Source organism: Mixophyes fleayi, chromosome 6, assembly GCF_038048845.1.
Source record: "Mixophyes fleayi isolate aMixFle1 chromosome 6, aMixFle1.hap1, whole genome shotgun sequence".
Classification (NCBI taxonomy): domain Eukaryota; kingdom Metazoa; phylum Chordata; class Amphibia; order Anura; family Limnodynastidae; genus Mixophyes; species Mixophyes fleayi.
Window position 1 is genome coordinate 163,111,684 of NC_134407.1, and position 9,544 is coordinate 163,121,227.

The 9,544-nt window shown below is 38.9% G+C and overlaps 1 long non-coding RNA gene across 2 annotated transcripts; it reads left to right on the forward strand.

The window, feature by feature from the left end:
- The first annotated feature begins 1,340 nt into the window (after window positions 1–1,340).
- Window positions 1,341–9,294, forward strand: LOC142160452 (uncharacterized). Of its 2 annotated transcripts, XR_012693230.1 has the most exons (5): window positions 1,352–1,429; window positions 6,744–6,834; window positions 8,731–8,853; window positions 8,941–9,021; window positions 9,111–9,294. It is a non-coding gene; the product is annotated as an uncharacterized LOC142160452 (long non-coding RNA). The 2 variants fall into 2 exon arrangements; XR_012693231.1 differs by lacking the exon at window positions 6,744–6,834 and having other exon boundaries at window positions 1,341–1,429.
- The last annotated feature ends 250 nt before the right edge of the window (window positions 9,295–9,544 follow it).

Here is a 9,544-nt window from a genome sequence, read left to right on the forward strand (position 1 = left end):
ACCCTTGTCACCATCTGGTCCATCAGTGGTTGTTGAGCCAGATTCTTTCAACAAGCATATACATGTCAGGATTACATGTATATCCATCAGTGAAATTTTAATATTTTAATATTTTATTGTGCAATTTTTTAAGTATCATAGGATGTGTTTATTTTCACATGTTCAATTTCACCTGTTTATTTACCATATATAGGGAATTGCAATAAATTTTGTTACATACAATTAGTCTTGATCTACTTATACCCATTAGACCCATTATATACAGCTCAAAATTTTAGAAACATTTAGCCAGTGAGCGCATAAGGTTTTTTTTTATTGTTTACTCCTTTTTTATGCTTTGCTCTCCTTAATGACTCAGGCCATGAGAGTATAAACCTGGGCTCAACTCATCAATTGATATAAAACAAGACATTTACATCAATTAAAAAATTGAGCCCTAGTTGATTTGGATAGTAAGTCAGTGCTAAATTGTGAACCAAACATCTGTGTTGGCAGCTGTGTTGCAATGTCAAAAAAGTTTAGAAGCACTGATGTACTATATAATTTTGGATATTTTGTAGTATAATTTATTTTCTCTGAAAGGTAAACAACCTTACACTGTTGCTCTTCCCCTTTGAGAAACACACACCTTTCTCTAAATTAGGGTTGCCACTTGCCTGCCCACTTCCTCCGGGTCCCTGTTCGGTGCTGAGCGCCATAGCTCGCTCCAGGCAGCCGCCACCCTTTAATAATTTCTCTTCCTTGCCATTGGTTAATTATTCATTACTATGTGTATATTTAAGGCACCTTAAAGGTCCTCAGAGAGAGTAATCAGCGAAGCGTAGATGGAAGAGGTGTCAGGCAATCCGGGTCAGACCACACGGACAGTAACGGTACCAAAGGAGAATCAGCAAACGTAGTCAACAATCCGGATCAAACACAGGAATCAGGATAAGCTGATTACCGGCGACGGCGGTGACGTGGAACACCGCCGCCGAGACCTAGAGCATGTGTGGAACCAGTCGGCCGGCCAGGGGAGGAAGTGCGTTTGGTTGCCGAGCAACCAGACGCGGGGGGCAGAGCGGAAGCAGGCGACCATCCCTGTGTAGGAGAGAAGACACAGGGATGGCGCCTGACAAATATGAATGGTTTGCATCTATGGACACCTATGCAGATTACTGAAAATAATTTATGTCAAAAATATACACAGTACAGAAAGCACTCTCTAAAATAACCACTAGGGGGCATACCATCCTCATCAAAAACAACCAAGATTAGGCTGCAGTAGTTTTTTTTGTCCATTAAATTGAATTGTTTAGGTTGTGAAGCAACTGGTGTTGGCTAGATCTTAGGCACACAATCCAGGGATCCGCACAATGGAGTGATGGGCTTCTCTGCAGGGAACCTGTGCTGCAACTGACTATATAGAGGATTTGAGACAAAAATCATAGTAAATATGCAGTCCTTAGGCAGTGCTGGCAGAACAGGTTCAGAGCCGTTAAGCCAGGCTTGCAAGCAAACCATCACAGTCAGAAACAAGTCAATGTTAAAGTCAGGCCCATAGTCATTAATTAAAAAACATTGAAAGCAAAAAACTTTTTTTTTTGTTTTTCCCCCATAAAATACATTTATCAGTATGTTATTAATGTCTACTGTACTTAAAATGCATTTTTACAGCTGCTCTTGATTGCAAACACATTTTCTAGCATGCATACGGGAATCGGATGCTGCTGCATGCGCTCGAGCTTGGCACTCTCTTACTGTACACAGACTGTGCATACATACATTCCCCTCTCCCTTACACCCATGAAATCAAGCCTCTCGTAAGTGTCCTTTGCACTTGAAGATGAATTGCATACTATTGTTCTCTGACACATAGTCTGTTCCTGGGAGATGCACAGAGCAAATTAATGCAAAATATCAGTATTTACATTCCTTAATGAATCAGGGCCTGTGTGTTTATTTCAGTGTATTTTATACAGATGTACTACCAGAGGACCCTGCATGACAGGGCAAGCTGGCGCTTGTAGTTCTACAAGTGACAATTCTCTGTAAATTGTAATTGTAAATTGTAAAGTGTAAATTCTCTGACAGTCATGGGTATGCTGACATTTGTAGTTCTACCAACACAATCATACTCAAGCAGTATAGGGCTTGCTGGGATCAATAGTTTACCAGCAAAAAAATGCACTTACACAATTAGCTCTTATTACCCCACACCCACTGCCTCAGGTGTGTGGATAGATTCCTAGTGCTGTCAGCACTGCACTGTTTTCACTGGGAAAGGGTCACATTTTTTGATTACATTATAATTAAGGGACTCCGCGCTGTGGGTTTCCCTGTTATAGTGTCACTAGCTTATCATAGCCTAGTCCTGGCTTGTAGTGGCTTTCTTGGGACCTCAGGCGTTGCCCCCCTTAGAATTGCTGCTACCAGCCTAGGCTATAAGTGCTGCTGCAATATTGGAAAGGGGCACACTTTAAACGCAATAACACATCAGTCATCATCATTAAACTGATGAGAATAAATGGACAGGTTCGTTATGACCTTAAAGATGACTACCACATACTCAGATCACTCAAAAATATGTTAAGAGATAACACTTTAGCCACAGTATTTCTATCTCACTAGATAACTGAACTTAGTTGAAAGGGACAACAATCACATAGGAATGTAATAAACACAGTGATCCTTTTATCAACATCCTCATCTATAACGTCATGCAGGTAACTTAGATGGGAAAAATGTTTATGAATGGGATTTTCTGATGGAAGACCTTCATGGCGTGTGGGTGGTATTAATCAGAAGGCAGAATGAATTCCAATGTAATAATCCAAAGTGAGCTATAGAGGGCTGAGATGGGTACTTATTTTGGGTAATAGACACACTGGAGCATCATTCCATTGCCATTTATACTGTTTCGTGCTTAGTAGCATTTAATAAATTATAGTCAATCCCCTGTTATACACTCCCTAATTTTACATGTTACCGGAAATTGCACTTTTCTTTCCCGGTCCACTCAGACTTGAATGTATTTCCATGGCTCATATTCCTAATTTTAAATTCACTTTCCCCACATTTTACACCATAACATTTGAATGCAGGTACACACCAGCAGCAGGTGCGTGCAACATCCATTCACCGCGGCCAATGTATGGTATAGGTGGACTGTCCTGCCTAAATCGGCAACGTTGGAAGGTATGCTGTACAGTAGTTTTTCTGCTACAAGTTGTTGATTTTAATTACACTTGGCTCTGGACAGGGCTCAAGCAATAGGCCCTCACTTTAAAATACATTTTTCAAGCCTGCTCACTCACTGAAACACTAAATTATTCTTTAATATTCTGTATGGAATACTTTTGAGTTTCTTTATAACACAGAGTAAGGCCCTCCTGTCAATTATTTTAATACATGTAGTAATCATGCTCCAAGAATTTTGAAATAAAAAGAAAAAACATTTCCATAATCCACTACAATATATAGCTCCTCATCCCATCCTCATCTTATCTCATGTTTTGTCAAAAATACTTGCATCATTTTGAATGGGGAGGGTGCGCCTGAAACACCTCTAATATAAACTGCCACTTAGTGTGAGTACAGTAATTTGTGTTTTAGTACTGCAAAAGGTACATATAGTTTATGACTTAATGTGTATGTTCACATGAGGCAATATTAAGCATATTTTTACTTTCAACATAATGAAACACTGGTCAATTAAAATCTGCCTTTTATGTTTTTCTGTACTTTTACTTAAGGTTTTTTGTTTTTAAACTTTTTTCTCATTTTACAGTTTTCCTGATTTTACACCAAACATAAAATGGGGGTTTGCTATTTAAGTATCTCAAACAAAGCTGGAAATGCTTTTGCTAATTTTCTTGCTGCAAAAGTCTGGTGTTTTGTTTACCTTCATCATCATCATCATCAACATTTATTTATATAGCGCCAGCAGATTCCGTAGCGCTTTACAATTGGGAACAAACATTAATAAGACAATACTGGGTAATACATACAGACAGAGAGGTAAGAGAACCCTGGTAGATCTAAAACTACAACATTTGTCTTTTTTTATATCATGCTTCCCAATATGGGTCCTGCTCCAAAGTGGGACACAGTGTGTGCATCAACATGGAGCGCATACAGGGGGCATGGTAATTCTACACTGGGGGGAGGTGGGGGGGTGTCATGTCTCCCATGGGTCTGCCTAGTGTTTCCAAAGTGCTAGACTGTACCAAACCCCTCCTCTTCCCTAAAAAGCTCTGTGCACCAATGACAGGTCAAATTGGGACTGTCCTACCTAAATTGGGACTATATTCTTATTATCCTTTATAGGGGGACACAAAGGGTCTGCATCATCATACAGGAAGCATACAACAAAACAGTACATAGCATTATGGGACAATAAAATAAACACATTAAAGTACAATTCACAACATAGCGGTATATCAATTTAAGATAACTAGAAGAAGGAAGGAGGAGAGGTGGGGAAATGAACAGTGGCGGATCCAGGGAAGCATTATTTTGCTGCCAATACACCTTTCCTTGTGGGGTCACTAAGAGAAGGTCTGTGTGTATGGTAATCAATTTTATGGCCCCTTTTATGACCTTTGTTCAAAACACATTTCTATTCAGGACTATGTGTGCAGTCGCAGGCAGCCTTAGCTGTCAAATAGGGGGCGGGGACTAAATCGCCCCAACCCCCCTCCCACGTAAAATAAAATTCTAGATCCGCCCCTGGAAATGAATCAGTGCAAGCTGAACCTGTGCCCCCTGAGTGTGGATGCCACTAATAGTATCAGAGCCACTGACTGAGATGCGAAGACAAGGGAGATGTGAAGACCAAGGGCAGAGAGCCGAGGCAGGAGGTGCAAAACATAGCTGGCATGCAGAAGGCATAGGCATCCTAATGGGGTGACATACAGGGGTGAGTTTGTGTAAGGAGTTCTAGAAATCAGATGAGTGGGTATGAAACAAGACATGAAGAGAGAAAAATGAATGAGGATGAGGTATATTTCATGTTAGTGAAAAGGCACACGAAGGGGGGGAATAAACAGGGCAGGGGAGTGGTTAAACAGAATGGGATGCTTTAACAAATAGGTGATATAGGGAGCAGTGGAGTAGTTGAAGGACTTGTAGGTGAGGGTGAGGAGCTTGAAGAGGATTCTATAGGGGAAATGAAGATAGTGTAAGGCTTGGGAGAGAGGGGAAGCAGTAGTGGTGTGAGAGAGGAAGATCATTCTTACTGCAATGTTAAGTATAGAGTGAAGAGGAGTGAGTCGGTTCTGCCAGTAAAGGGAAGGCTGCAGAAACTGAGGCAAGAAATTGTCACAGAATGGATGAGAATTTTGCTGGCAAAATAGGAGAGGAAGGGTTTGATATGAGTGATGTTGCAGAGTTTGAAGCGACAGGATTGGGCGAGAGATTGAATGTGTGGGATGTTGGAGAGGGAGGAGTCATGGATGACTCCCGGGCATTAGACTTAGGGGACAGAGGAAATGCTAGTGTTGCCAACAGTGGTGGAGAGGTGGGGAAAGGAAGAGATTCTTGAGGGAGAGACGACAATAAGTTCAGTTTTGGCAATGTTTGATTTTTTTATATTTGTAGAAGCTTGGTGTCATCTAAAGTGTCTGTGTGTTGTCACATAACGTTGTTGTGTATATTTTATTGAGGCCTTGGGCCCAGCTACAGGAACTTTTTTATGGCACCCTTCACATGATAAGCCTATAAATGACAATGTGACCATCCCAGATCTTTATAATATTTTTACAATTTTCTTGCAGGAAAAGTACATCAAAGCAAATAATTTTATACACGTCTGTGTGAAAGATCTTTTATTATTGATTGGATGTATTTCTATACTTCTACAATGTGACAGAGAAAAGATATATTATTTATAAGAAGTCCTTAATAGAAATGTGTTTTGAACAAAGGTCATAAAAGGGGCCATAAAATTGATTACCATACACACAGACCTTCTTTTAGTGACGTTATTACGGTAATCGTGCGCGGAAAAACATGTAATACGGTAAATTACTCGCTGGATTTCAGCTCGCAGCTCCCTGAGCCGCGAGCTGGAATCCAGCGACAAATTACCGTATTACATGTATTAGTTTTAACGCCGCGGGACTTCTAAAGAATTGAATATGCCCCTAAGGGGGGTATTCAATTGACGGCGGGATCGCCGCAAAGCCCGCGCTCGAAAAATATTACCGTTAATACGCTAATATTGCTCGTAAATACCGTTAATACGGTAATTTACTCGCTGGATTTCAGAAATCCAGCGAGATATTACCGTATTAACGGTAATATTTTTCGAGCGCGGGCTTTGCGGCGATCCCGCCGTCAATTGAATACCCCCCTAAGAATTGTAACTTTCTTCGTCTTATTAAACTCCATTTAATAACATTCTACTGTTGTGTGCTTAAAGAATTTATGAGCCAAAATGTCAGGTTTGGAACCAAATCTTAGTGGTGGCAGAACTGAGTAGATAATAGTGAATGTGAGATATAATTTGGGGGCATTTAATCATTTTAGACAGCTCAGGTAGTGTTTTTTTATTAACCCTTTTTAAACCCACACCTCATACATGCTAAAGTGAGTCTTGTCGTGACAGTCATGACCATTTTATTTGCTCTAAAGTTATCGCAGACTATTTTACAGACTGTAGTAAATAAACCCAATAATCAAAGTCAGGTTGGCTTGTTTGAGAAGGGGCCCATTGTTAACCAATGTTTGTCTCTCATAGAATGTTTAATCTTTTTTTGCAGGATTTTGTTATTACAGTCAATGCAATAAATTTTAAAAAAAGGATTTTGTCAGCTGACATAAAGAAAGATATATGTCTGTCTACAATGCAAGGTATACGCCTCTCCTGTATTACTAACACATAGGGTCTGCTTGTTTGAAAACTATAAAAAGTAACATGGTCACATTCCTTAATAATGAGTGTTTCTCAGAGAACTCTCCCCCAATATATTTTATATACCTAGACATCTAATTTCTGTATAAAATTCTATTAAATAGCAGTACTGTATTTCTTTGTACATTCAAAATGTCTCTAATTCATTTAATTCACAGGAACTAATGTTTTAGACCCTCTATTTACTGTAATTTATATTCTGTGATTTCAAAGTAAGATACAAGCTGTCTGAAATGGAAAAAGTGAGGGATACAATTCAAGAGCAATGACTTGTTTCCATAGAACACAGTACAAATGATAGCTCTGAGTACCTAATGCATTTGTAATAGCACTCTTTATATTAATATGTGTATTATTGCCCTGTGATGTTTGTAGTTGTGTACAGTAGCTATGTTTATGAACATTTCTATTTAAAAGTCTGCCAAAGTCCATTCAAGTATCTGTGTATACCAGAAAAGGAACCTGTTTTGTACTTGACCATTTGTCCAATAATTGTAATGACTTGGACATTTGAAATGTTGGGAATTATATTGTTCTGTATTTATAAGCAGTGCTATAGAAAGAGTGAATAAATTATGTTTACTCGATATTTAAAGAGAACAACAGATCTGATCAATAAGCATCAAGAAGTGCCGGACTGCAATTATCTGATCAGATTACAACGGTCTGTACAATCAGAATTTAATGGAAATGGGCTGCACACTCTACCCTACTATTTAAGCATTAACTTTAAAAACATAACAAGTAAGGGTCATTGACCAATCTTATTTTTTAAATTCAATCCAATTAAATTAAATCTGGTATGTCGGTGGCCCCAAAATATTTGGCACGCTTGAAAATAACCTGAACAAATTTGCTGGGATCAGAGATAATCAGTCAGCAGATAACCACTGTCAGCCTGGGTGTGCTGTCTATAGCTGGGTACACACTACAGAATTTTCCACCAACTTTTTATGTTGATCGATTTTACATCCGATCGCTCGGTTCATGGACTGCATACACACTAGACTTGTTTTAGTCGATAAAGGGAAGAGCGACCGTCCCATTAGCAGCTTTTTACAGCCATGTTGTCGTGAGCAATGATTTTAATTTCATACACACTGAAGCACCATTTGCGGGGCATGTAAAGATATACCAAAGACATTTGCATAAAGGGGCAGAGCTTTCACTATAGTTAACACCCAAAACCACATAAAAAGAGAAAGCAACACTGTCTCTTCATTCAATCCTATAAAATAGAAGTTTATTACCATACATAAAATTTAGAAAAAACATTTAACTTGTAAAGTGCAATGCAATAATTATTCCCTAATAATAAATCCCTTCGTATGTAATGGCCCTGTATGGGTTAAAAGTAATAGCCCAAAATCTCCATACACGAGGTTATTATGCACGAATAGGCATAGCCCACAATGCTCCATTCTCTGCGGGCATCATCGCTGATTGGTCCACAGCAGAAACGAACGCCCATGTCTGAGTGTATAAAATGACAGGAGCCTGTCTGGCGCAGAGGAATGTGAGAAGATGGTGGGTGAGGAGATGGTGTCAGTGGGGGTTGCAGCTATGGAGATGGAGACAGAGTCAGAGATGGTGCTGGAAGGGCCAAAAAATGTTGAAAAAGTTAAGGTGGAGGATGGAGATGCTCAAAAAGAGCAAAGCCCAATGAGCCCAAGAGAGGTGGAGATGATTGTAAAAGTATTGGACCAGTACAACTACGACATTACAAAAAGTGAGTAGCACGTGTAGTGGACCTGTTGGAAGGACTTTATTTCATTCTAGTTTCACATGAAGCAATGCAAACGCCTGATTTGTAACAAAGATTATTTTTTTGTCAGAACGAAGAATTAACGGTGAGAAGACCAGTTTAGATACCACTGATACCACTAATGTAACACCCGTTATCAAACAATAAAAAATTGATGTTGAATACCAAGATATGAAAGAAGTTATACACAAAGGTATTTCAGTGAACTTGTGTAGACAACTAAATGCTTTGGATACATACCTGTACCGTTATAATAACCAAAATGGCGCCTGTTTTCCAGAATATATGGAAGTTAAGCCCGTTATTATTGTGATTGTGCCAGAGGGACCACAACATAAACTGATCTCGAGCAGTGTGCAAGGTGAGCAAATGAGAGTATTTGTGGTGTTGGATATAGATTACAGATATAGAAGTTTAATGGTAAACATTTTTTATTTCCTTGTTTTGTAGGTAAAGAAAGCAAAGGGAATAGAAACCCAAGCGAGATCAAGAAAAAATTAAACATCTTGAGAAAAATTTAGTTGAAATGTGTATGCTGTTAGGAACTGTTCTGCCACAAACCACTAGCACCTTTAAAGTTTAATACTATTTTTTTCACTTGTCATATTCTGCAATAAAAATGTTTGTACTTTTTCCTGCAATAAAACTGTTACATTAACACTGTGTGGTTTATTCTGGGTATATTACAAATATTAGTTAATAAAGGTTAATATGACTTTATAAGTATAATAGTTTATAAAGGTATTAGTTTATAAAGGGTAAATATGAATAGGTTCCCAACATAGACGCAAAGGGTAATAACACACGTGCTTTATACACGTGTAATGGTCTGCAGCCAGACAGGTGCAATACACACCTATACAAAACACAAGTCAGTGATGTGC